Below are 27,085 nucleotides of genomic sequence, written 5' to 3'. Positions count from 1 at the left end.
ATCTGCCCAGGGCATGGGGGAGAACGCGGAGGAAGATGCAGTGCTGGAAGCACTGGGTTCCTGAAGCTAACAGCAGCACGGATGCAATCTAGACCAAAAGCTCTGCCTGCTGCATTCCCATTGAGTAATTAGTGGGAGGTTCAGCTTTCTGTATTTGTAAGGTTGTCCCGTACCTGGCTAGAATATGGCTTGCTAGAGGGGTATGTCTCGTGCAGATCTGCAGTAGGGGATGTCCCAATTCACTCACCCCTGGCAAATCAAAGCTGTATCCTAATGACAGAAAGCAGAGCTGAGCTGAGAGATGGGACCACTGTGAAAGCCACTGCCTGACGTCCAGGACAGAAGAGCAGAAGTCTCCAGTCTCCATCAGAAGGGGCCACTCCCAAAGTGACTCCTAACTTCTGGTCAGTAAAGCCATAACTTACAGACCAGTGACATCTTTGAGAAAGGGTCCAAAACCTCCACTGCAAACAGCAGACGAGCCCCAGATGTCTTCAGCACAGGGTTGGCTGGATTATTCACAGCCAGGGAATCAGCTAAATGCAGTTTAACTCAGTTGCCTGCTTAATCCAGAGCACTTTTAAATCCCCATACACTGATCCAAGTTGCCAGAGGTATTTTAACCCCTGAGACCCCAAGAGGCTAAACATTGGTTAAGAAAGCAATTTTTAACACACAAATCGAATATCCTTCAGTGTTTCAGTAACTGTGAATGAACTGCTCATCAATCCTGGCTACCAGCTCTTGCTACAAGGAGGATTCATTCGGCTCCATCTTGCTTAAAATACTAAGCTGAATCAGCAGATCCTGTCCTGGAGGAACAGGTAACCCTGCCCTGAACCTCTGTGCATCACGCAGCCCCAATCTGCTGCTGCAGATTAAGGGCCAGAAGCAAAACAGAAACAGAACAAAGAATAAGCTGACAAACTGCTGGATTTGGAGGCCTGGTAGCCCCCTCCCAAAAGACACGTCCAAAGACACCTGGGCTAAAGGATTGTTCCTTCAAGTACAAGAGGTAATACAGTAAACCCTCTTGTTTTCTCCTGGATTTGGTCACCAGAGAGCTGCCCACCAGCCCCTGGACAGAAGAGCACACATCCTAATTAAGGGCAACATGTAAAAGCCCAAAACAACAAAAGTAGAGATTTATTGGTGGCATTTGGCAAGTGACAAAGATACAGCAGCTTTTGGTAACAGTTCTTTGAAGGGAAAGCCAGAGGTGATAGGCATCACCGCTGGAAGGCTCTTACAGAGGAGAGTGTTAAATAGCGTCAACTGGCAGGTTTAAGCATTGTCTGGGACATGCCAAACACTGTCAAGATACCACAAAGCTCTCTGCAGCCAAGCCCCAGCGAGGGACTCCTGTGGGCTCATCTCTGAGAACACAGACTGATGGGCCACCAGCACTGCCCACAGAAAACACCTTATCAGCAGCTGGTGCAGAGAGTACAGCGCCCTCAAAACAACCAAACCAGCCAGGTCAGCCCACCCAGACACCCAGCATCTCCCCACATACCTGCACCCACATCTGCAGTCCAGCCCTGCTGTCAGGAGTCCTCTCGGACTGGTCGGGTCAGCGCTCCCAGCCTTCTGGGAGCTGCACTCAGCCCAGTCCAGGGAAAAAAGATGAAGACACCCCTTAACTCTATTTGGAGACTTCCAGGAATTCTCCCACCTCAGGGAAAAGGAAATGAAAGGAAAATTTTTGTTCAGTTTTTCCAAAGCAAAATAAAACCCAACCACTGCAGCAGTGAGACAGCTGTCACAGGAGTACAGATCTTCAAAGCTCTGAAATAAATAGTCTTGCCTCTGGCTTCCAGCTGCATGGGATTGCTTTATAGCACCTTACACAAAACCCACAATAAAATACCTCCTACAGGTTATCAAAGCAACAGCATTAAGGTTGTCCTCGGGATTAGGCACTGGCTTCTAAACCCCCCATTCTTTGGTACCTTCAGCAAACGGCCAGCTCTGATTCAGCCCTCGGTTGGTTTCTGAAAGGGTGACAAAAGCAGCTTCAGCAAGATCAGAGTCAGACCACAAAATCTGCTTCCTTTAGAGATCAGGCCCTGCTGTCTCTGAGCAGCTCAGATCCCCCAACAGCCGCTGGGCCTGCAGGAACTGAACAGCTCGAGTCTGACCAGGTACGAGGCAAAGCCTGGGGAAGAAGGCCAGCTGTGAAACAGTTTGAGAGAGAAGAGGGGAGAAGGAAAATGTGGGGCAACAGAGCTTCCCAAGGAGATTAATAGAATCAGGACTTCATGAACGCAATCCATGAACTAGAGGTTCTGTATCTGTACAGATGTTACTGTACTTGGAATGGCAGAACACTAAAATCCACTGCCCAGGGAGAACAGAGAAGCTTTGGAGATGAGCACAGAGCACAGCGCTGCCAACTCTTTAACAGCCAGCAGAGCACACCTCCTCCCAGGGTGGGGGGGGCAGCTCCAACTGCCACACTGCTGCTCAGGGAGGACAGGGGAGGAGAGTCAGGACAGCTGCAAAAAGTTCATGAGACTTCTCAAAGTGAAAAAAAATGAAAGAGAAGATAACCAAGATCTTTTTACCAGGCTGTCTGTGACAAGAGCCATCAAAACATGAGAGTGGGTGATGGACAGCTGGGGAGAACAGTCAGGATTGGACAAAACAGTTCAGACAGCATGAAATCAGAATGAAAATGAACATTCATCAAAAAAATCACTTAGTATTTTGCTTTGCCCGAGAGGTACCTCTGTGTCACAAGGTAAATATCCCATTCTGCTACCCTGATTCAGATTTATTCCAACAGAGATTCACTAACCAAGGGCTTTTCTACACAATAACCTCTGCAGCCTGGGGCAATGCAGCCGTGCATTCGAGTACATGCACACCCAGAGTGTGCAGGCTGGCAGCTGAAACCTTTGCACACTTCTCTCTTCATTGCTGCTGAAACGTTTTGACTCCCCAACCCTACACTCTGGTTCTGCAACAATTCCCCCTACAGTCAAACTACAGTTTCGGGCACATCCCATTGCCTGCCCAGGATGGAATCCCCAGAGTGCGACTGTTCCCAATTCCATTTTTCCCGTAGGAAACAATGGGATAGAGAGGAACGTGTGCAGGCACTTCAGCAATGCACACAGCTGAACCACACAGGAACAGCTGGTGTGATGTGGAAGATGTGAGACAGAAGCGAGACTTCTGGGGTTGTCAGCTGCCAATTCAACACCTGGTAATGACAGAAGTAGTAGAGGAAATTCTAACTGCTTTTAATATACCAAGAAATAACTGCTACTTGCCTGAGCTTTAGAGTGGAAAATCCCTTTATAACACAAAATTAAACTTCATGATGTCCTGGTGACCCCGTGTGACCCATCTTCAAACAAATCACCATTCTGAAACCTCTCAGCTGCTTCTCCTGTGAGACTGAACACCTGACAAGTCTTTCACTGCCAGTGGTCCTGCTGCCTCTCCTGATCCATCACATTTTCATCAACACCTTCAGATGCCTGCTGCTCACCACGGTCAGTGAAGGATGAAGGAAAACAGGACCATGACAGCAGTAACCAGGGTAGGGTATTAAATGACAGCAGAGCTCTGAAACAGAAGGGACAGACAGCAAGGCATTACTGTGCACAAGCTTTCACAGTGCAGACGCAATATAGACAGGGTAAGAATCTGCTCCCCAGCTCTGGAAAAAAACAACCAGTTACAGCACATTTACAGCAATCCACAGCCACATGCAGTGAAAAGCAACTATTTTATGCAGAGCTGGTGCAGAGCAGAGAGGTGGAGATGAAGGAGCAGCTGACGGGGGAGGCTGAAGCAGTGTCACCCACAGCAGGAGCTCTGCCAGCTGTTTGCAGTCTCAGAGCAACTGCTGCTGCCGGATTTCCCAACCAGAAGCCCTCCCAGGATCCCAGCACACAGAAACTTGTCCTTTAATTACTTTTCAATTACTTTTCTTGTACCTTAATTGTGTGAGACTTCTGCTCTGCCTGCAGATGTCAAAAGATTCTTTTCTGAAAGCAGAGCAGGTTGTTCCAACTTGAAACAAACAGGATTTGTCTTTTGAAAAAGGTGCAAATTAGAAGCTCAGCACAGAAACTGAGCTTTGTCCAGAAAGCCAGAGGAGCAGCAGGACTCTGCAAAGGGGCTGGGCTCCAGCACACCCCCCTGCTCACACCCACCCCCCCCAATCTTTCCCACAACCTCTGAGCTGGGAAAAACTGTCCCACAGCCAGAAGGCAAGAGCCCGCCTGGGCCAGCTCTCACCCTCGGGCTTAATGCCGGTTTCTGATCAGCACCTCTTGGCTCTGGTGACTGGCACCCTCTGAAGCACCACTCTGAGGTGTTTCATCACTTTGAACCCACCCAACCCAAATCACCACAGAGAGCAGAAAATATTAAATGCGTCACTTCTTTCACACTTGAAGTAAAAATAAACAGCTAAAATTCACTTTCCCTGGGGTAACCTGACAGATAAACCCCGCAGACACAACAGACCCTTACAGACAGCAAAACCCCACCAAGTTCAAGGTAAAAGGACAAGCACAGTCACACATCAGAACGTCTGAACAGTCCGAACTGTGAAACAAACCTTTTTTTTGAAAAAAAGTCAGAACCATGAAAAAGTTTGGGTTTTTAGACCAAAGATTCTCCTTCCCCGGCAATCCCACCACCCCCTCCAGGGAAATCGGCCCCAGCCCCTGCACTCACCCACTGCTAGGCCGGAGCCACCACCACTGGTGCTGGTGCTGGTGCTGGTGCTGGTGCTGGTGCCACCTTTGCAGGAAGACTATTCATTCAGCCATGGAGAACAAAGCGAGTGTTTTAAAAGGAGGAATTCCCACTTGCTGGGTGAACCAAACTCTCTTCCTGGAACATCCCTCAGTGCAGACCACAGAGAGCTGGAGGACCTCCTGCCTAGGCCGCCTCACTGCAGACCATAAGCCCTCGCAGACTGTCAGCAGGAAGTAGGCCCTGTGGGGGCCAGGAGGCCCCCGGGGGGGCTCCAGCACGTTGTCCCTCCCCAGCATCTGCCCACACTCCTGCCTGTGCCGTGAGGGGGGATTGGGGACTGGGGCGGGGGATTCTTGGGGGGGTGTTATTGGGGTTCTGTGGGAGTTGTGGGGGTTATTGGTGTCCGGGGGGGTGGTGGTGGTGGTGGTTATTTGGGTCCTAGAAGGAGTGTAATGGAGTCGTGGGTGGGGGAGGTCCTGGAGGGGTTTGGGAGCGTCATTGGGGTCCTCGGGGGGGGTCTTGAGGGAGATATTGGGGTCTGGGGGAGGGTCTTGGTGCTTGGGGGGTGTTATTGGGGTCATGGGGGAGTTGAGGGGGTTATTAGTGTCTGGGGGGGGGGGGCGGGGGAATGTCTAATGGTCTCCTGGGCATGGTTTCTGGGGGAGATATTGGGGTCCTGGGGGACAGTAATGGGGTGCAAGAAGGGTCCAGTGGGGGCTACTGGGGTACTGGGAGGGATCTTGTGGGGGATAAACCCCCCATATCATTTCAAAATACCTCTTATATCCCCCATATCCCCCCAAACCACCCCATATCCCACCAAATCACCCCAAATCACCCCATATCCCCTAAATCAACCCCAAAACCTCCCCATAACCCCCCAAACCCCCATATCTCACCAAATCCACCCAGATCACCTCAAAACTTTCCCATAGCACCCCAAAACCCCCCATATCCTTCCAAAATAGCCCTTATATCCCCCATATCCCCCAAACACCCCCATATCCCCCTTCTCCCCCACATATCCCATCCAAACCCCCCATATACCACCAAATCACCCCCAAAACCCCCCATATGCCCCCAAATCACCCCCATATACCCCCAACCCCACCATATACCCCCATATCACCGCAAACCCCCCATATATCCCCAAATCACCCCTAAAATTCCCCATACACCCCATATCCCCCCAAAACCCCCATAAACCCCAAATCACCGCAAAACACCCCCATATCCCCTCAACGACCCCCATATCAGCCCCAAACTTTCTATACCCGCTAAACCTCCTCTATATCCCCAAATCAACCCACAACCCCCCATATCCCCTAAATCACCCCCCAAACCTCCCCATATGCCCCCAAACCCCCCCATATCTCACCAAATCCCCCCTAAATCCCCCATATGTCCCCAAATACACCCAAATCACCTCAAAACCTTCCCATATCACCCCAACCCCCCCATATCCTTCCAAAATACCACTTCTATCCCTCATATACCCCCAAACACCCGCATATCACCCCCAAATCACCACCCGATATCCCCCCAAACATCCCCATATCCCACCAAAACACCCCCAAAACCACCCATATCCCCCCAAATCACCCCAAGAACTACCCATATCCCCCCAAATCACCCCACAATATCCCCCCAACCATATCCCCCCAAATCACCCCAAAACCCCCCGTTATGCCCCCAAATCACACCATATCTCCAACACCCCCCGTATCCCACCAAACCATCCCAAAACCCACCCATATCCCCCCAAATCACCCCAAAACTTCCCCATATCCCCCATATTACCCCCAAACATCCCGTATATCCCCAGATCACGCCAATACCTCCCCATATCCCCTAAATCACCACCAAAACCTCCCCATATGCCCCCAAACCCCCCATATCCACCCAACCCCCCAAAACCCTCCATATCTCCCCATATCCCCACAAATCATCTCAAAACCTGCCCATTACACCCCAAAACCCCCATATACTTCCAAAGTCCCCCTTATATCCCCCATATCCCCCCAAACATCCCAGCAAATCACCCCCAAAAAACCCCATATCCCCCCAAATCACCCCCCACATCCCCCAAAACCCCCATAATCCCCCAAATAAACCTAAAACACCCCCATATTCTCCCATATCCCCCATATGACCCCAAAACCACCCGTATCCCCCTAAACCACCCCAAAAACACCCATATACCCTAAATCACCCCCAAAACCTCCCCATATGCCCCCAAGCCCCCCATATCATCCCAAATCAGCCCATGTACCCCAAATCATCCCAAAATTTCCCCAAACATCCCCGTGACCAACCTCCACTCCAGTGACCCCCACACACACCAGGGTGCCCCCCGGACACCTGGGTTCCCTCAGAGTGGGGCTGGGGACTCCCCAGGTGCCTGATTCCTCCCCTCTCTGTCACTCTGTGTGTGTATGTGTGTGTGTGTGTGTGTCCCAGGCACCATCATGACGAGGGCTGCGGGATCCTGGCCAACGGGCAGTTGAACTCCAGTTCAGCCTCGACGAGCTGCAGGCTTTAGTCCCCTGCCATGTACAATCCACACCACCCTCGGCTGGTGTGTGGCCCAGGAGAGGGGTTGGAATCACACCGAGCACCAAGCGGCCCCGCAAGCAGGGGGGGAATTGCCCCACCACAGCTGCTTCTCCCCTCTCGTGTCGACTCATGAGGACAAAGCCTGCACATCTTGTTCAATAGTTACTATAGTGTTCACAGTCACGTCCTTGGAGAGGCTTGAAAAAACCACGCCTGGATTAAGGCCAAGCACGCAAGTATTTCCATAGCAGTTTTAGATAGGACCAGGTACCCTGAACGTATTATTATATCGGATGAGAAAAGGGGCTCCTGTGTTCATGGAGGTGCTGGGAATGCCGCAGCACGTCCTGGAAACATGAAGGAACAAAGGTCATTGGAACTAGGCGTCAGCATGGAGTCAGCAGGAGAAACCCTGCTGGCCCCACCTAATAACCTTCTGTGGTGAAATGACTGGCTGGGGAGACGAGAGGAGTGCGGTGGCCACTGTCCACCCAGACGTGAGGAAGGCTTTCCGCAGCGTCTGCCAGAATAGCCCCGTGGAGACGCTGAAGCAGCGTGGGCTGGCTGAGGAGAGGGGGAGGTGGGTAGAAAGTGGCTGACCAGCCAAGGCCAGAGGGCGGTGAGCAGCGGCAGCAAGTGCAGCTGGAGCCCGGGAGCCAGCGGGGAAGCCCAAGGCAAGAGGCATTGCCAGCAGGTGGAGGGAGGGGGGGTCCTTCCCTCTGCTCCGTCCTGCGCTGGGCTCCCCAGGGCAAGAGAGGCGGGGCCATGCTAGAGAGGCGGGGCCATGCTGGAGAGAACGCCCAGCCCGTGGCCCCTCCCACTGTCCATTGGGCTCGGGCTGTCAGTCAGTTGGAGCTGACAGCCCCCAGTGCCGGCAGCACGGAGCTGTGCTGGCACGGAGCGGCACTGGGAGGAGGCAGGGTCTGGCCGAGCAGCGCTGACCAGGCTCCGGCAACCCGCTTCCCATCCTCGCTGTCACCGGCTGGGCCGCATCCTTGGTGCACAGCGAGGGTCCTCCTGTCCCGGGCAGGATGGGCCAGGCCAACGGCTGCTGCGGCTCCAGGTGGGCTCCCCCCGCGGCTCGGGGACAGAGGGGCACGGCTGGACCCCGCAGCAGCGGCCTTTCTGATGCCTGCCGCGCTGTGCTCCGCAGGGACGCTCTCGCCGATGCAGAGCCGGTGCTGAGCGCAGACGTGTAGCTGACCCGGGGCTGCAAGAGGAGCAAGAGGCGCCGCCTTCTCCTCCAGGAGGAACTGGTGGTCACCAAGTTGCGGTAAGACCCTCCGACCCAGCTGCCCTTGCCCCATCCCTGGCCCCGGCTCAAGGGCTGGGACACCCTGGCCCCCGGCCCTGGGACCTGTGTGCTGGATGCACCAATGCCCGTCCCAAGGGCAGGAGGGGAGCAGGGCTCTGCCCGGGGGGGGCACCCCAAGGAGGCCACCTCCAGCTCACTGCCTGCCTCTGCTCTCTGCAGAGGTGGCACCACCCTGCACCCACAGCTCCGCCTGGCCCTGGACCAGCTGTGGGTGCTGAGTGACAGGAAGGAGGCGGCGTGGGAGGAAGAGGTGGAGGGTGTTGGCAGCCGCGAGGAGAGGAGCTCCCTCATCTTCCTCTGGCCCAGGGGCTCCTGCACTGCCACTTTCCGGTGAGTCGTGGTGCCACGTCCCATGGCCGGGCAGGAGAGGTTCCTGTGAAGGGCCTCTGCCCTCCGTGCAGAGCCTGGGCAGGGATTGGGCAGCACGCCGGCAGGGAGGGATGGGGGGCATTTCTGCATCCTGCATCCCCTGGTCACCTTTTGACCCCCAGAAGGGAAGGGCCAGAGTAGGTGCTGTGGCAGGACAGAGGGAGCCAGGGCTTGGGCAGCGGCTCTGTCCTGCCCCACGGGGCTTCGTCCTGCCCCTGTGTCCTTCCCCATGGGGCAGGGCTGTGCAGGCATCCGCCTCTGCCCACGGGCTGGGGGGCAGCGGGGCCTGACGCTGTTTCTCCTCTTGCTGCAGCTCCCAGGTGCTGAAGGAGCTGTGGGTGCATACATTGCTGGGGTAAGCTGGGGGGTGCTGCAGGCACAGCCAGATGGGGGAACACAGCTCCCCAGCTGGGGAGAGGTGCCCCCACGGCTGCGGGCAGCTCTCGCGGAGAGCTGCCTGATGAGAGAGAAGAGGCGGCTTGGGGCTCACCCAGCTCTCTCCCTGTCCCTTCCTGGTGCACAGGACACCCGACGGAGCCAAGAAGCCCCAAGAGACCCTCGTCCCATCACTCAAGCTCCTGGAGAAGCAGCTGAGCCGCTGCCATGCTGTGAGTATCTCTCTGGCCTGGGCGCTGTCCCCAGCACTGCTCCTCCAGCCGAGCAGCACAGGCATCACTGCTCACCTTCTGCCGCTGCTTCTCTTGTCAGTGGAGGCCGTTCAGCACCAGGAGCCTGGAGAGGCTGGTGGAGCACCAGACAGAGGTGAGAACGGTTGCCTTTCCCCTCTGGCTGTGCTGGGGTGCAGGGATGGGCGTGCAGTGGGGTGAGCTTGCGAGGGAGGGAGGGAGGGAGGGAGGGTCCCCTGGTGCAATTCAGGGAGTGGGGAGGGTTGAGGAGCCACCAGGAATGCCGGCATATCCTCGCTGGTGGCACTGGGAGAAAACCTGCCACACGGGGCAGAGGGCCCGTGAGGGCAGAGGGTCCCCACTCCACGGTGCTCAGGCTGCTGGTGCTGGGTTCTTGCAGGCTGATCTCAAGCAAGGCCCTCCGACGGTCCTGTCTAGCAGTGAAGGGGGACTTTGCCGCTCACCAGGTGAGTTTGGGAAAGAAAGGCCCCTCCTGCAAGCGGCTGGGCTGTGCTCACTTGTCCCTTGAGTGTCCCCATACAGGTTGGGCAGCCTGAGGGAGGACGCCAGCCAGAGAAGGAAGGACAGCGCTGGGCAGCGGCCGATGGACGTGGCTCTGCAGGGACACGCAGCCTCTGGTGCTGCCCACGCCCTGGAGGAGGACAGGGCTAGGACTGGGACAGGCTGTCCCATGCTCTCAGGAGCCCCCGAGCCGGAGCTGTTGAGCTGGAGCCGCGGTTCCAGCTGCTGGCTCCCTGCCTGTCCTGGCACAGCACTCAGCACCGTGCTGCAGGCAGGGCAGAGCAGGGCAGGGCAGGCTCTGGGAGCGCTGGCCTGGCGGCATCCACTGACAGGCTCTTGCTCTCTTTTCCTTTGCAACAGGAGGGATCAGCAGCAGCAGCAGCAGCAGCAGGAGGAGGAGGAGGTGGGGGCTGCCCTGGCCCTTCGCTCTGCGGCGGAGCCCGGCCACTGCCCCGGCACCAGGGCAGGCGGGCTCCGGCTGCAGCAGGGCGCTCTTTGGGCAGCCCCTGGCAGCACTCTGCGAGGATGGCACACTGCCCCGGCCCATCCAGGTCAGCCAGCCTGTCCAGGGGGTCCCCAGCCCTCCCTCCGCAAGCTCCAGAGGGGCAGCGCGTGTCCCCAAGAGCTCCAGGGATGGGGCACTGGGCTCTTCACCCCCAGCACGGAGCCAGCTCTGGGGCAGTGCTCTGGCCACCGCCGCTGGAAGGCGGCTCCTCGGCCACGCAACTCCTCCTGCCTCTCCTGCAGGAGCTGCTGGCTGTGCTGAAGGAGGAAGGACCAGCGACGGAGGGGACATTCCGCAGAGCCGCCGGTGGGACAGAGCTTCGGGAGCTGCGGGAGGCCTTGGACTGCGGTGCAGATGTCGACCTGGGAAGCCAGCCCGCGCTGCTGCTGGCTGCCATCCTGAAGGTGAGCGCTTCTGCCCTGCGGCTGGAGGAGCTCCTGTCTGGCCCCGAGTGCTCAAAGGCTCACTTGGAGCCCTGGGCCTTGCAGGACTTCCTGCGGAGCATCCCCTGCAAGCTCCTCGTGACCGACCTGTACGAGGACTGGATGGCGGCGATGCAGAAGGCCAGCAGGGAGGATAAGATCCGGGAGCTGAGAGCGTAAGTGTGGGCAGCAGCCTGCCTGTTGAGCAGGAGCCCTGACCGCTGGCCCAGAGCACCTGGAAAGCTGCGCTGGCTCCCACTGGCCTCAGGTGAGTCTGGGGAATGCTGTGGGCAACATCTGCTTTATTAGCGCCGTGTTCCTGTTCCCCCAGGGTGGCCGAGAAGTTGCCTGCAGCCAACCTCCTCCTCCTGAAGCGGCTGCTGTCCCTCCTCCAGCACATCGGCCACCACGCCGCCACCAGCAGGATGGGCTGCAGCAGCCTGGCTGTCTGCGTTGGGCCGAACCTGCTGAGCCCAGCCCACGCGGACCTGCTCCCGCTGGAGGCCATGCTGGAGGTGACCCACAAGGTACACATCCCACCCGCCGGGGCAGCCTTCCCGGCCCACCAGCGCTTGGCTGTGCAGAGGGCTCTGCAGGCCTCCTCCTGCCAGCAAATGCTGTCGGGGTGGCTGCCTGGAGGAGCAGCCCCACAGCCACAGGCTCTGGGCAGGAGCAGGGGGCAGGGGTGGGAAAGGCTGCTTGGTCCCTTCTCAGGCAGCGGGATTGAGACCCACCGTTTGATGTGTGCAGGTGAACGTGCTGGTGGAGTTTCTGGTGGAGAACTGCAGGGATCTCTTTGAGGAGGAAGCGGGCAGCCTTTCCAGCCCAGCAGACGAGGAGCTGCCAGCCCCCCTGGAGAGATTCAGAGGTGAGAGAGGGGACTGAGGGTTGGCACTGTCTGGGGCTTGGGACACCAGAAACCTCCGTGTTGCTTCTGGCAGGACTGGGCATCGAGTGTTGTCCTCTCAGCCCCGCTTGTCCTGTGGCCTCTCTTTGGCCACTGCTCTCCAAACATGAACGTTTTCCTCTGCAGGATGAGCTGAAGCCTGCAGACAGGGCATCGGAGGGCTGACCACAGAAGTGTAAGGCTTTGGGTGGGGGTTGCTTTAGCTCTCTTTGCTTCCAAGAAGTCACCATGTTGCACATGCTTTTGCTTTCTAGACCTGAGTTTGGAAGAGAAAAGTGTCCCTGCAGGCAAAGTGGACACCGAGCACCAGGCAGAAGCTTTGCCACATGCACCCCCCTCTCTGCTCGGTGTCCTCACGGAAGCTGGGGGAGATACGGCGGTGGAGTCTGAAGTGGGAGAGGTACGTCAGCTCCCCAAACACGGTGACAGCGTGTCTGGGGTAGGAGGGGAGTCGCTGCTGTGCCTCTGCCTGGCAGTAGAGCTGGTGTGGGTTTGGGTTATTCCTCCACCCCTTGGGATGATACATAGCAAGGGAAATGGGCAAGGTTGTGTCTCAAATGCACTCGGCAGGTGCTTAATCAAACCAAAGGCCCACAAAATGCCTACAAAGAGGCAGAGGGGAGCAGCTGTCAACTTCAGGGGGGTTTTGCTCAGGCCCTACTTCATCAGAGCTTCCTCAGGTCTATTTGGGGGTCAGCAGGGGGACCGTGTGAACTGTGGCTGATGCAAACCAGCCCAAGGCATCTCCTCTGGAGATCTCAGGTACCAATTTAGCAAAGAGTCGCTTACCACTCCAGGTCACCCCTTGCCACATGCCAACCGTGACATTTCTGGTTTAGGCACCGCCAGCTTTGCCTCCAACCACCCCCGAGAGCATGGCAGACTCCCTGGGGCGCCCAGAACAACTGGCCAGGTTTCCAGAGGAAAGAAGGTAAAATGAGCTCGCTTTGGTTAAAATCAGAACTGACTCCAGTGGGTCGTGGCTTTCCCTATCTAATCCCACTGTGGGATGGAAAGATTTGCAGGCTCTGCCCAGGACGAGGAGAAGAAGAGGAGCCGGAAGAGAAGAGAGACCTGGGGAGAAGACAGTGAAAGCTGCGTGGAAAAGAAGAGGAGGAAGAGAGAAGGTGCTTCTGCCGACGGACCAGCGAAAAGACGCAGGAAGGCGCAGCAGGTCGGGCAGCCCAGGTGCGTGCCGGGCTCTCTGCCCATCTTTCACACCTCTCCACACTCCTCTGCGTCAGCCCAACGCGCTGGCGAGGGACAGCGAGGGACGGTGCTGCGCAGGGTCTGGAAATAACTCCCTGGCAGGGCCCAGGGGCTCCCGGCCGAGCCCTGCGGCGTGGCACAGGGGCACTGCGCGTCTCTGTGCGTGCTCGGGGCTCGAAGGGCGTTGTCTGGGGGACGAGGCGCCAGAGCCACCCCGTAGCCAGCGCCAGCAACAGCTCTCTGCTCTGGGCCGTCAGCAATTCCTCACACACGGTGTTCCCCAGAGAGGGCAGCACAACCCTGCCTCTTCCTGCCGCCAGGGACTCACCAGAGCTTTCTGACTCTGTCCTTGCAGGTGCCGATTCATTGTCACCGCCTGATCTGCTGACTTTGGGGCCCCCAGCATTGCTGTTTGGAATAAAAAGGTGTTTTCTCTCTTGTGACCGAGTCTGCCACAAGACCTTCTGGAGTGGGGGCTGTTGTTCTGTGATGGATCCTGGGGGAGGAGTTTGGGATGGTCCCTTGTCCCAGCACCCTTCCCAGTGGGCGTCAGGGCTGAGTCGAGGTGCTGTAGGAGGGAAACCCAAGCCCAGAGTCACGCGGGAGGGTGGAGGTTGGACGGAGCAAGTGACAAGAACAGTGACAAATTGGTATCACTCAGAATCTAAACGTAGCTGCCCCCAGCCCCTCTGACACCTGAGGATGAATTGGGACGCAAGGGGGTTTATTTTCTGCCAAATTACCCTTTAATGTGACAGGTGACAATGTTGGGGACACTCCAGGGATGGAGACGTCGCCACAGACACCCCGGGGACATGCTGGTCCCCTCCCAGTTGTGGGCCATCAAAGTGGGGTGCACCCCAGGGATGGGGATGTCCCCAAGAGCCAGCTTGGGTTCTCCTGTGTCCCCTCAAAGTCATGGGGTGTCAACACGTGCGACACCCCGAGGACGGCAGCATCACTAAGAGCCACCTTGGCGTCCCTCAAGGTCATGGGGCATCAACGTGGGGGACACCTCATGGATGGGAATGTCCCCAAGAGCCACCTTGGTGTCCCCATGTCCCCTCCCATGTCCAGGGTGACAATTTGGGGACCTCCAGGAGATCCTGAGTGGTGTGGGGGGCGTGTCTGCATGGACCCTCCGGCATGTCCCTGTGTCCCCCATCCTGGTTGATGCCGTGGATGTACAAGTGGAGGCTGTTGGTGGCTTTCCTCGTCAGCCTGGTGTGGTCCCCTTCCTGGGGGGTGGGGGGGGACATACAGGTGACAACAGGCCCCCCATCTGAGGGAAGTGGTTGTGGGGGGCATTGGGAAACCCCCCTTCCCAGGTGTCCTCGAGAGTTTGGGGGTGCAGGGATAGGGGTGTGGCATCGGTGGGACCCCCCCCAAAAATCCTGCAGGGGATGGTGGGGACAGCAGGACACAGTGTGTGGGGCAACTGGGGGGTGTAGGGGGGTGACAGTGCTGGGACCCCCCAGAGCTCCTGCAGGGGACAGTAGGGATGTGGAGGAGGGGTTTGGAGGTCCCAATGGGGGAACTGAGGATGCACGAGGGGGTTGACATCCCTGGGACCTCCCCCAGACCCCTGCAGGAGACAGTAGGAATGGGGGGGTTGGTTCCAAATGGGAAACTGAGGGTCTCGGGAGAGTTAAGGGGCATCCTCCCAATTTTGGGGGGTCCTGGGGAGGTTTTGGTGGTCCCAGAGGGGCTTAGGGGTCCTGGGTTGGGGGGACCCCATGATTTTGGGGCACCTCAGGGGGTTTTGGGGGTCCTAGGGGAAGCTTGAGGGCATCACCACTATTTTGGGGGGCCTCAAGGGGTTTCTGGGGGTCCTCAGCAATTTTGGGGGGCTCGGGGAGGGGGGTGGTGGTTCCAAGGGGGCAAGACTGCTAGAGAAGAAAAAAGAAGCTCTCCTCTTCAGCATCAAAGCTCCACACCCTCCCCCCCCCCCCCCCCCCCCCAAAAAAAAAGCACCCTCATTCACTGTTCCCCCCTAATCCTTCATTGTTCAAAGCTGTGTGGCAGCAACATTATGGTGAAGTGATAAAGAGCTCACTTCGGAGCTGGAGGAGGAGAAAACCCACAGAGGCCTCTCAGGTCTCATTTCAAGGACTCAGAAACCTTAAAACATGGAGAGAGAATCTACTCGCTGCATCCTGAGGTGAAGGGTCTCACTGCAGAGAAGCTTTAGTGAAAGAGACACCTGCTCCTCAGCAACTGCTGCCAAATTGTAACTCTCAGCCAACTGTAATCTCTGCCGTAGCTGAGCTAGTAACCTACATACGGAACTCCTCTCCCTGCTAATCCCCGGAATCACCCCATCCATCCGGAGAGGGGCAGTGCAGATCCTCCTGATTCCTCTTGAAACAAAGAGCTTCACTCCACAGTCAGTATAACTGTTCAGCAGGGATTCTTTATTCACAGCACTGGGCAGCACTGTGGATCGCTCCACCACAAGTGCCGCACTTACTAACAAAATTCTCTGACTAATATACACAAAAAACATACATATGCATCAGATTTCTTAGAAAAGGCAGTCTTATGCTAATGGGTTCTCAGAATTCATTTACACAGAATCACAGAATCATCTAGGTTGGAAAGGACCTTGAAGATCATCTAGTCCAACCGTTAACCCAACACTGACAGATCCCAACTACACCAGATGCCTCAGCGCTATGTCAGCCCGCCTCTTGAACACCTCCAGGGATGGGGACTCCACCACTGCCCTGGGCAGCCCATTCCAACACCTAACAACCCGTTCTGTAAAGAAAAACTTCCTAATATCCAGTCTAAACCTCCCCTGGCTCAGCTTGAGGCCATTCCCTCTTGTCCTATCACTTATTACTTGGTTAAAGAGGCTCATCCCCAGCTCTCTGCAACCTCCTTTCAGGTAGTTGTAGAGGGTGATGAGGTCTCCCCTCAGCCTCCTCTTCTCCAGACTAAACCCCCCCAGTTCCCTCAGCCACTCCTCATACGACATGTGCTCCAGACCCTTCACCAGCTTCGTTGCCCTTCTCTGGACACGCTCGAGTAATTCAATGTCCTTTTTGTAGTGAGGGGCCCAAAACTGAACACAGTCATCGAGGTGCGGCCTCACCAGTGCCAAGTACAGGGGCAAGATCACTTCCCTGTCCCTGCTGGCCACGCTATTTCTGATACAGGCCAGGATACCATTGGCCTTCTTGGCCACCTGGGCACACTGCTGGCTCATGTTCAGCTGGCTGTCAATCAACACCCCCAGGTCCCTCTCTGACTGGCAGCTCTCCAGCCACTCCTCCCCAAGCCTGTAGCGCTGCTGGGGGTTGTTGTGGCCCAAGTGCAGCACCCGGCATTTGGCCTTATTGAAACTCCTACAGTTGGCCTCAGCCCATCGCTCCAGCCTGTCCAGGTCTCTCTGCAGAGCCTCCCTACCCTCGAGCAGATCAACACTCCCACCCAACTTGGTGTAATCTGCAAACTTACTGAGGGTGCACTCGATCCCCTCGTCTAGATCATCAATAAAGATGTTAAACAGGAGTGGCCCCAAAACCGAGCCCTGGGGGACACCACTCGTGACCGGCCGCCAACCGGATTTAACTCCATTCACCACAACTCTGTGGGCCCGGCCATCCAGCCAGTTTTTTACCCAGCAAAGCGTGTGCCCATCCAAGCCGCAAGCAGACAGTTTTGCCAGGAGAGTGCTGTAGGAAACAGTGTCAAAGGCCTTACTGAAGTCAAGGTAAACAACATCCACAGCCTTTCCCTCATCCAATAAGCAGGTCGCCCTGTCGTAGAAGGAGATCAGGTTTGTCAAGCAGGACCTGCCTTTCATAAACCCATGCTGACTGGGTCTGATCATCTGGTTGTCCTGCATGTGTTGTGTGATGGTACTCAGGACGAGCTGCATAGTCTGAGCATGTGTAGTAAAAATAGACTGAGGGTCTTCTCCCCGCCTTGGTGGTCCACATCATCTTCCTCACACTGTCCACTAGTTGAACTTCAGGTTTCCCGTGTCCATACATTGTCATGGAGTGACCTCATCTGTCCTTCGGCTCCTGTTTGTTCCAAGGAGGTTAGTTTAGATCAGCTTCCAGTCACTTATCTTAACACTGGTGTCTTCTTAGACACTTGTTTTTAGGTTCCTGTTATCAGGGATGTACTCAGGGAGTTTTTCAGTCTGTCCAAGGTCTGTCTTATCTCCACTAGGCAAGGAGTTAAAGGCTTCAAAACATCTTACAAGTGGGTAATGAGGGTAGTTAGGAAAACCGTATAAATGAAATTATATACATTGCAGTAAAATATGGGAAAAATAAAAGCTAGTAAAACACAAGTGATGGTTAACGTTAAAGCTAAATGTTCTACTTTACAGGTCCATGTACATTAGCAGTTTCAAGTATACTTGTAGCAACTTCCCTTCACTCTAGACAGCCGGCTTCTCTGTTACAGACATGTAAAGCAGTTACCTGGAAAACGAACGCCTGCGCTCCTTTGGAGTCTTTTTATATTCCATCTGTTCCTGAACCATCTGTAACTCATCGAGTCTGGACTTCTTCTTTTCCCTGTTAAAAGAAATTTGACCTTTATTACAATTACAGCTTGACCTTTATTACAAAAAGACACCAAGAAAAAAACCTGGCCAGCATGAGAAAATGTACTGCTTGCAGATGCAAAGGTGGACGTGCTATTTAAGCAAAACCAGTTTAGAATTCCTACAGGTCTTAGGGAAACTTTCAGGATGACATTCGTCTTGTTTTAGTTTTGCACATTTACCATCTGCACCCAGAAAGTCTATTGGAGAAAACACTCTGTCATTTTGCTGATGTCAGATGCACTCGAGTGTAACTGCCGTCCGACAGGCCATTGAAACACAAACGTGAAAAACAGCCCAACTTCATTGAGGCAAACCCCCACTCTTCTTTAAGTCTCGTTGTGCTCTGTCAAACTCCTCCCTAGACAAGGGAGGCCAAAGGCACCCTGCTGTGTCAGAAATCGCAGCAGGACCAGGGGAGCGACCGTCCCCCTGTCCTCGGCTCTGGTGAGGCCGCACCTCGAATACTGTGTTCAGTTTTGGGCCCCTCACTACAACACAGACACTGAGGGGCTGGAGTGCGTCCAGACAAGAGCAACGAAGGTGGTGAAGGGTCTAGAGAACAAGTCCTGTGAGGAGCGGCTGAGGGAACTGGGAGTGTTTAGCCTGGAGAAGAGGAGGCTGCGGGGAGACCTCATCACTCTCTACAACTCCCTGAAAGGACGTTGTAGCAAGGTGGGTGTTGGTCTCTTTTCCCAAGTAACAAGCGATAGGAGGAGAAGCAACGGCCTCAAGTTGCACCAGGGGAGGTCTAGATCAGCTCTTGGGGAACATCTCTCCGCGGAAAGGGTTGTCAAGCATTGGCACAGGCTGCCCAAGGAGGTGGTTGAGTCACCATCCACGGGTAGATGTGGCGCTTAGGGACATGGTTTAGTGGTGGACTTGGCAGTGTTGGGTTAACAGTTGGACTCGATGATCTTAGAGGTTTTTTCCAACCTCAGTGATTCTATGACTCTCTAAAGGAGGTGATTGTGTCATTGGGATGGCATGTGAATGAGCCATTGGAACTGCTGCTGATCCTCAAGATGGTGACGTGTCTGCAGGAGCTGGGGGATATCCTGGAGAAGGGAGAGTGCACCCAGCAGACGGAGGCTGCCCAGGTGGAAACTGAGGAGGAAACGGTTGTGGTGGCACCCCCGGGGGAAGAGGACGTGTGGGCGGTGGTGGAGGATACAAGGGAGGTGGAGGCACAGGCACAGAGAGCGGTGTTAATGCTGGTAGTGTTGGGGCCTGAGTCCTCTGGGTACGTTCACTGTGCGGGCGTCCACGATTTGAGCTTCTAAAGTAATCCCAAAACACGAGTCACTGCTTGTTACACTCTGCCCTGATTTTAAAGAGGAAAGTGAATGGAGGAGGAGCGTGGTGGCGAGCACTTCTTGTTCTCAACTGAAGCATTTTTCTCCCCGCTTTTTGTTCATTTGAGACTACACTCATTTCTTGGTCCTCAGACTTGCCTTCCACATCGTCACTCCCAGCAAATCCCTCAGTCTCCCCTTCTTATGGTCAGTTTGGCAACTGTGGCTGGAGGCTGCCCGTGCTAAAAGAGACACGTGCCAAGCGCTCTTCTGCCACACTTTGACACCCTTAATACTTCACAGTTCTGATCTTCAAAGTACTGCACAGACATTAACTCATCTTCTCTCAAACTTCTTTTAACATCTTCCGCACACGCTTCCTAGGTTGTTGCCTCATGGTAACATCTTTGGCCCGTTCTTGGCCCTGAATTGTTATCTTTGCTTACTGAACTTGAGGTTTTAGACAATCTGTTCATTTGTTTTGACTTATTTTTAAGATTTTATACACACGATGCACCCTTACAATCTATCTATAACACATAGATACCAAAAGCAAGGACTAACCTGACGCTGCAATAAACCAAAAGAGACTCCTCTCTCTCCAACCGAGAGAAAGCAGCTTGGCTACTTGAGATGACTAAGTAGTAGAATAACAGCGCTGCCTTTTCCAGCAGTTTGCTCAATCAGTCAAGAGGGTGCCTTTCCATCTGATCCTTTAATTATGTTTCATTTTTACATGTCATTATGATTTCCTCAGAAAGACTTCATTCTTCAGAGTCCTCTTTTCAATCATGTACTGGAGTTTTATTTTAAATAATCTTCCTGAGAGCACAGATCCCCTTTGTGAAGGCCAATTCAAATTAAGCCATTTTAAAATTAATTACCACATGTATTCTCCACAACGATCTGTGCATACTTATTCCCTTATAAATCAGCTGTTGTGTCCGTTATGTGTTACGGCCTCGTTTAACAGGTTACAAGCAGCAATATATTGAATTTCTGTAGCATACTTACACTTCCTAGTCTGGTCTGCCACTCGCCGAGCGAATTTTGCCAGCTCTCATTGGATGACTTTTTGGCATGGGGAGAGAAAAAAAATCCCCTTCAGTTTACCTGAAGAGAATTTTTTAAGAGAAATTTGTAAGTTACCGTTACTTACCAGTTGTGAGTATCGATCGTCCTTGCTAGCCCAGAAGACCTGGCAATGCTGGCTGTCTCAGTGCAGGAACCTGATAGCCCTTGTGAATCAGTGCAAACAGTTGGAAAATAAGCTCTACTAAAATACAAGAATCACTGCATATGGTGGAAGTAGACCTACCTTCTCTTCCCACAAACCCCGGATTGACAGGGGGGAAGATTGGGGACGTCCTGTGGCAGCCACCAGCACAGCAGGAGGGTTCAGAGCCACACGTGCTGGTGGAGGTGCTGGTGGCTGCTGCTGCTGCTGCTGCTGCCTGTGCATATGGATCCTCTGTGCATAACCAGTTCCATTTTTGAAGTTGTTCACAGCCTAGAGGCAGACAAACATTTACAAAGAGGTAACATGAACCTTCAGTAGCTCTAGGAACAAAAGCCTCCACAGAGTAAAATTACTTGTGTATTCCCATATATACTATCCATCCTAAAATAAACCAACATACGGATATATTCAGATTAGATCTAAGGAAGAAATTCCTCCCTGTGAGGGTGGTGAGGCCCTGGCACAGGTTGCCCACAGAAGCTGTGGCTGCCCCCTCCCTGCAAGGGTTCAAGGCCAGGTTGGACGGGCCTTTGGGCAACCTGGGCTAGTGGAACGTGTCCCTGCCCGGGGCAGGGGGGTTGGGACTGGATGGGCTTTAAGGTCCCTTCCAAGCCAAACCCTTCTGTGATATATGAACACATCCCATTAAACACTGACATTAATGATTGGTAACTCAGAGTATCTGTATGTAAAGCACTCCAGTGTTAACACTGAATTTGAAACTGAGGCAATCCTGTTAAACACAAGTGTGACCTGAATTTGTCAGCTTGTCTCTCAAGAGTTGCCAGCTTCTGTAACAACAAGGAATGTATTTGCAAAGTAAATTTAGCCTTATTCCATTTAGCCTTGTTTAAGGAGGTGTAAATTAATATTTTCTTCCCTTTCAGCTAATTGACTGACTAGACTTTTCTTACTAACAGTTTATCTAAAAGTCACTGCATTACCTGGCGTAGGCACTTGTTGGCAATTAAAGCACCAGGAGAAACACCTGCCTGATGACACGCTGGGCATGTATGTTCCTCACATTCCAGTCATGCTGTTCTAATACCTGGGTATAATCAGAATCATTGAAACAGGTTTTAGCTAAACTAAGGACATTGTTGGGGTTCTAATCAGTTATAAAATCCTGTAGATGGTTAGTGGGTGAATATGGTCCTGAATTGAGAGCATGAAGCTATAAATGTTCAGCAGTGCAAAAAATTTCTAGTATGCAGGAAATAGCTGCCCAGTTTTGATATTTCACTATTGTAACATTTGAAGATGCAGAGTAGGCCGTGTCTTGATGTTTTGACTAGTCTGTTCTCCGCTGTCCAGCACAGTGAGAAGTCCCCAACCTCAAGGTTCATGAATAAGACACATCTCCAGAAACCATTAGTAGGTTCAAGTTCTGATGGTTTTAACCAACTCTCCCGTGGAGAAGAATGTGGATTAAATGCCCAACGAGCCATTTGCTGCAGACCACAGTAAGTCACCAGCGTTGTCTCTATAGTTTTGTATGAGAGAAAGGACTGTGCACAAGCTCAATGCGTTTGATCACTAATACTGTAATCAGCTGCAGCGTTACGCACTCTTCTCTTACTTGTCCTTCCGCATGGAAAGAGGATTTAACTAGATGCATAAAAAGGGAAAAAAGCCTTCTGTCTTTGTTTTTTCCTTTCTACAAGAAGAGTCCTTTCCTATTTGGGGTATACTTAAGCATTAAACAGAGCTGGTAACAAAGGAATGTTATGATCTTTCTGCTGTCAGAAGATCAGGTGTGATGTTTGGAATTAACAAACACGGGAGTAACACTTACATTCATCACAATAACTGTTTCCACAGCAGGGAGTAACAACTGCGCTGGTCATGATTTCTTCACAAATGAAACATAACAGCTCCTCCGGAATAGGATCGTCTGAGGAAAAGGAGGAAGAGGATGGCTCCTCTGGTAAAAAGGGAGGCTTTTCCTTCTTTCCTCTGGCATAAGCTTCCCTGGAGGGGGGATGGGGAAGGAAAAAGAAAAAAAGTTAAAGATGGGTAAAGGAGAACTTTCCCAAGCTTTGGATTTTATCCAATGAAGACAGTAGGTGGCATTGTCACTCCACATTAGCCTTCAAAAATACAGGCATTTAGTTTAAACTACTTTTCTATAGCCAGAGCACTAGAAAAGGGAGGGGGGAACAATTTTCCTTCTGCAGAACTCTTCCATTCATTGGATAAACTAAGAAATTAGCTCAGACTAGAGAAATCTTTTTCTGACAGCTAGAAACTGGGTGAAATGAATCCCACCTCTCCTTTGCCAGAGGGTAAATGTCAATCGCAGGCTCAGGATAAAGTCAGTCTCTGTGTAATTATGTTTTATAAATGGAAGAAGTCTATGTTACAGCTTCTGCAAAAGGAGATCCGTGATGGAAAAACAGAGGTGTTCCCAAGTGCATTTTAAAAGAGCCACTCTTGTCAGCACACAGCAGGATTTTCTTTGTTTACAGCAACAGGAAAACATCCCTCTGCTTCACACATGGGATCTGATAAATGGCAGAGGGGGAGAGAATCTCAGTCCAACAGCTATTAGCTAAATTCTGCAAGAAGCCTTAGCAAGATAAAACAGAAGCAAAAGGAGCTTTCAAAAAGAATGACGGCACTGTAAACACGACTGAAATGTTTTGCAGAAATACGGATTCTTAGCATACCACAAGCTTAACCAACGTTCAGGGACATGAACAGCAGGACTGCCCTATTTTAATATTAGAAATCATCACAGATTTTAAGGTTAAGATACAATGACAGTGCTTCTTCCCCCGTAATTACAGATGCTGGCCAGCTTGGTGGCATTGCCACTCAGACACTGACACATGGCTTCTCTCCTTCACTTTTTGGTCAGACCAACTAATTCCATACTCACGCATTAATAATTGGTATTGCATATCTTCCAGTCTTTGTCAGCATAGCGCCCTTTGTATTGGGATCTTCCACCTCCACCATGAAACTTCTGGGAATTCCTGTGCACTTTTTAAGTCTGGGAACAGACTGAAAATTACTGTCCTGTTAAGAAAAGCAATGCAGACATAGATCATCTTAAGACCCACATTTAAAATGACATTTCAACCACTATTTTAAGCAGGAAAAGCCTTTAATCCTCTCCTTTTACCTAGCCTAAGCATTGCTTGACTGAAATACTCTTTTTCCTAAATGAATATAGCCAGAACGCTCCAAAGGCTCGAGCGGTGTTCTGAACTCAGTCGACATTCTTTGGCTCAACTTCAGGGTCCTTAAGGGTGAAATATCCCTCAGCTCACCATCCCCTCAGAGGAGAGGCACAAAGCCCCTCCTCCTCCAAAGCGCAGTTCAGAGGGAGAGCTTAATGCAGGGCTCTGGGTCGGCCACGGGGGAAACTGATATTCACCACCTACAGATGAGGGTTGAATTCAGAGCTGATGCACGTACGTTCAGTGAGTAACGTTAAATGGCATGAATACTGAACCGGAGACTTGTGTAATTATAGCACGCAAATATTCAATAGATGGGGTCAAGAGAAACGTCTTCTTGTTCTACAAAATACTACAAACTGCAAACTGTCATTAAAAAGAGTTAAGACAAGAAAAATTTGCAGTAACCTTGAAATATATAAAAATGTACATTAAAGTTCATAGAGAAAGATCTATGGACATATATAATGACTATGACCTCAAAGAAAGAAAATTTCCCATAGAAAATTCCAGCTTTCCCTGTAATTTTGAAGGGCTTTGCACCACTGCCATAGAACCTCTGTATTTTAGCCCAAGAGACACAATTCCTAATAAGGGTATTCATGTAATTGCTGCGTAACTGCCAAGGTAAAACAATTAAAAAGCAAGTGACACCAGAAGCCCCCCACAATCTTACCCCATTTGTTGGGCGGTTCTTTATATAGTGTCCAGGTTTTCCGCAGTGAAAGCAAGTATAGGATGGTGGAGGTTGACCCAAGGGTTTCTTCACATAACTAAAAGGTTTTTGGGAAAAAAAGAAAATGGTATGTATGCGTCTCTCTTGTTCCAACAACCATCTCTACAATGTTTCCACAGTCTTCAAAGAACAGGTAGGACTTTGCCAACACTTACTTGACTGGATTGTACTGACGGCAAGACTGGATCATCATAGCTCGTATTTTATCTTCCTTGGGAGCATTGGCTTCAGCCAGATTGCCGGTCTGTTTAACAGGTAATTATTGGACACGCACATTAGAAATGCATTTAAGCTCCCCCAGCCAAAGACTCACCAAACCCTGTAAAAAGCAGCCCAGCAGTAGCTGAGGTTGCACGAAAGCAGCTGCTTATATGAGCCAGAGTTGTCCCAGAGATGTTCTGGGGAGTCCTCAATCTGTTCACAAAAAATTAAACACATGTTCAGTTGTACAATCAAAACATAGCAAAAGTTTACCTCTACTGTAGTCTGAAAGTCTGCACTATATCCTCCGAGTGTCACGGAAAGAGACATTTCCAACCTAACGTAATCGTATTTGTTCAAAACAAAGTCCAAACTTATGACAGCTTCAGAGGGCCTACGTGGTTCATGAGAAGCAGCTAAACTTGGTGCGCTGGGTTTTAGATATTTGCATTTGCAGACAAACTATGAAACTAAACTGCTTCATCAAAGTGGAAAGATCAAATGCAGAGCTTTAGAATACCACTGCGGGTAGCAACAACATTTAAATTCACAGCAATCTGTAAGAGACCTTTATGTACTCAGAGGGGACCAAACAACATCACTTCAGTCATACAGCTTTAGGAACAAATACCCAAGTATTTCAGAACACGGAAAGGAATCTTTGGGCTGCACAGAACTGTCCTGAAAACGTATGGGATATGTTGATTTTGGGATTTGTTGGAACCACCAAGTCAAAAGTAAGAAACAGTACCAAGTGGAACAACAATGGTTTCTCACTGTGTTTTGATAACATCTTCCCAAACTGTTAGGCAAAGAAAGTATTTAAAAACAAAAGCTAAGTGATACAATGCAAAAATGGCAAAAAATACACTCCAAACAATTTTAATTGCAAGAAACAAAGAGCGCACAACAGCCTGTACAAACACACATATTACTAGCTCTAGACAGACAGATGTAGAACACGGCACCAATTCAGTTGTGCAAACCTTGAACCTACGTGAAGTAGAAACGATCCTACATTATCTGTACAACACTGAGTCATTCATGAAATATTCCAGCATGTTCAATATGAAACACAGTGCATCACTAGGCACAAATACCAATATTCACGTTAGAACTGTGCAAATGATGTCATTACTGAGTTTTCACTGTGCTGTGAATCAAAGACATGGTCTCTACAACATGTACTATGTCTTACTGCAGAACAGATTAAGTTAATGTTTGGGAGATTAATACGAGGCTGCGTTGTTTAGAATTAAGTGCAATGTGTAGAAAAAAAGTGTGAGATTGTGTTTTTACGTACTGCTTTTGATGTTCCACTCACTGGCTCCGTTCGAATTCTAGAAGAAGAAATAAAGGTGATGAGAACTTAGAACAAAGCACTTGTACCCAACCAAAAGCAGTGAAAACAGATCATAAAACCTAAACATCAAAACATTATGTTCTGATATGTTCACTATGTTCTGACGGTAAGGACTTTGTGAGTCCCAGCTGGGAATGGCCTAACAGGCCCATGTGGGCCTAGGACTCAAAAGATGGTGCAAGTCCATCACAGAGAACGGGATTTTGACATCTACGTGCCAGTACAGGCATCCAGAAGGTAACTGCTGCCTTTATGACACTATTCAGCAAAAACATTTATTTTGTTTGGTGCTTCCAAGCTTACGCCAAGCGAATATGGCCAGTGGGTTCCTCTCTCTCCGAGGGCCGTCTATTCAGAAGATGAAAAGCCAGGAAAACAATCCCCCATCTCCGCAAAAGGAGGCTGGTGCTGTGTGAAGAGCCAGGGCTCTGACACGTGTACATTGACCCTCCTGCTCCGAGGGGGAGCCGCTGCCCACGGCTGGGCCACCTGCCGCCCTGCGCTGCACCTCAAGGACTTCACCTCGAGGAACAGCTCTGGCTTCCACAGTTATTAACCTCAACTGCTACTGCCGTGCTTGTCAGAAACCATGCCGGGACACAACTACTGAACAAAACTGACCCGAGTCAGCAGGCGAATTTTGATGGGGCTTTGGAGCCCAACAATAATTAGTTGGTCTCTTCCAAGCCCACCAAACCCTTAAGCACATGCACCATTTTACTCAGGTGATAACCATGGGAGGGAGAGGCCACAGTCTCTCCAAATCACCTCGTATCTTTGTTGAAAAATCTGCAGGACCCCTTCAGCCCTGGCCATCTGTCCTCAGTGAGACCACCACTCACCTTGCCCCATGGACGCACCGCTCACATTCACCTGGGTTTTGTTTCAAAAGCTTCACACTACTTCCTTTACTCTTTGTCTCACCTGACTGTTGAACCTTTGTCTAACCTCACTGTTTGGCTGCTCTGAAACTCACAACCTGCAGCTCTGAAGCTGGACAACAACAAGGAGAAGGCCTGAGGCCACCAGCCCCACTCCCAGCACACGCCGTCACCGCGGCGCAGGGACCCGGGATGCGCAGAGGAGCCGGGTTCAAGGTGCCGACCTGCGCCCGACAGCTCCCCCCGGCCAAACCCCTCACCTAGAACCACCGCTCTGCCCGTGCCGAGCACTGGGAAACACCTTCAGGGCTTCCAGCTGTTTGCGGTGCTCAATTCTGCATCCTTATTCTTACAGAATCAAAAGGCTGGGGGCCGTGAAATGAGCGCGGCCGCCCAGTTCACCCAGTTCATGCGCAAGGGTGACCCTGACTGCACCGCAGCCCCTTTGTCCCCCCTGCCGCCAC

The 27,085-nt window shown here is 52.1% G+C and overlaps 1 pseudogene; it reads right to left on the bottom strand.

The window, feature by feature from the left end:
• LOC141938290 (E3 ubiquitin-protein ligase RBBP6-like) overlaps positions 1-26,592 on the bottom strand; it is a 97,927-nt pseudogene extending 71,335 nt beyond the window's left edge.
• Positions 26,593-27,085: the final 493 nt, after the last annotated feature.

The sequence above is a fragment of the Strix uralensis genome, chromosome Z (assembly GCF_047716275.1).
Source record: "Strix uralensis isolate ZFMK-TIS-50842 chromosome Z, bStrUra1, whole genome shotgun sequence".
Classification (NCBI taxonomy): domain Eukaryota; kingdom Metazoa; phylum Chordata; class Aves; order Strigiformes; family Strigidae; genus Strix; species Strix uralensis.
The sequence above is the reverse complement of the archived record's forward strand: the minus strand, read 5'-3'. Positions and strand labels throughout refer to the sequence as shown.